Raw genomic sequence first — 1,098 nt, forward strand, 5'->3', positions numbered from 1 at the left:
AGTCATTTTGGGTTGGGGCCACTGAGGGAGGGCTGGCTTTGAACTGGTCAGAGTAGTCTTATTCTACTGGAGCCACTGCCAGGTTCTGGGCATTTTATTTTCTAAATTAAATTTTCATTTTTTTAATCAACAAATATTTATTTTCTCTACCTCCAATCTCCTTTCCACTTCCCTTCCCCATTAAGAAAGAAAAACTAAACTCATAGCAAATATGTTTAGTCAAGTGACACAAATTCCCTCATTGGCCATGTCAAAACAATGGTTGTTATTCTTCATCCTAAGTCCCTCACTTTTCTCTCCTGAGGTGGGCTATGTGCTTGGTCTTCAGTCTTCTGGGATCATGGCTAATCATGGCTTTTATCAAAGCTTTTCAAGTCTTTCAAAGTTCTTTGTTTTTACTAATTGTTCCCCTTGTTCTGCTCCCTTTGCTCTGCATCAGTTCATACAGGTCTTCTTAGGTTTCTCTGAAACTTCCCTTTTCATCACTTTTTGAGGCTCTATGCAGCATTTTAATAAATCACTTTTATAGAGAGAGCACTATGGTTTGGCAAAGCACTTTCCTTAGAACCACTGTATGAAGCAGGAGATGCAAATTTTATTATTCTCATTGTATCCTGATCTCAGTTTCCTCATCTGTAAAATGAAGCTAATAATAGCAATTCATAAAGTTGTTGTGACAATCAAATGAGTACTTTGTAAAACAAAGTACAATATAAATACTAGCTAAGAGCATTTGGGGATGTGGTGAAAACCCTCCCTATTCATTCTATAGCCCCCAGGCCACAGAAAAAAAATTCCACTTAACTGGAGTACATCTTTTTCCTTCAGTCCTGGTCTTGGTAAAGCAGAAATAGCTTACTTTAAATCCAGTTTTGTTGTGGTTGTTTAGTGGTTTTTCAATCCTTCCAACTCTTCGTAACCCCATTTGGGATTTTCTTGGCAAAGAGACTGGATTGGTTTGACATTCCCTTCCCAGCTCATTTGACAAATGAGGAAACTGAGGCAAACAGAATTAAGTGACTTGCCTAGGGTCACACAACTAGGAAGAGTCAAGATATTAGGAGATACTCTATTTTCCAGAGCTGCTTTCCCTGAGCT

This window comes from Notamacropus eugenii, chromosome 1 (genome assembly GCF_028372415.1).
Source record: "Notamacropus eugenii isolate mMacEug1 chromosome 1, mMacEug1.pri_v2, whole genome shotgun sequence".
In the NCBI taxonomy this organism is placed as follows: domain Eukaryota; kingdom Metazoa; phylum Chordata; class Mammalia; order Diprotodontia; family Macropodidae; genus Notamacropus; species Notamacropus eugenii.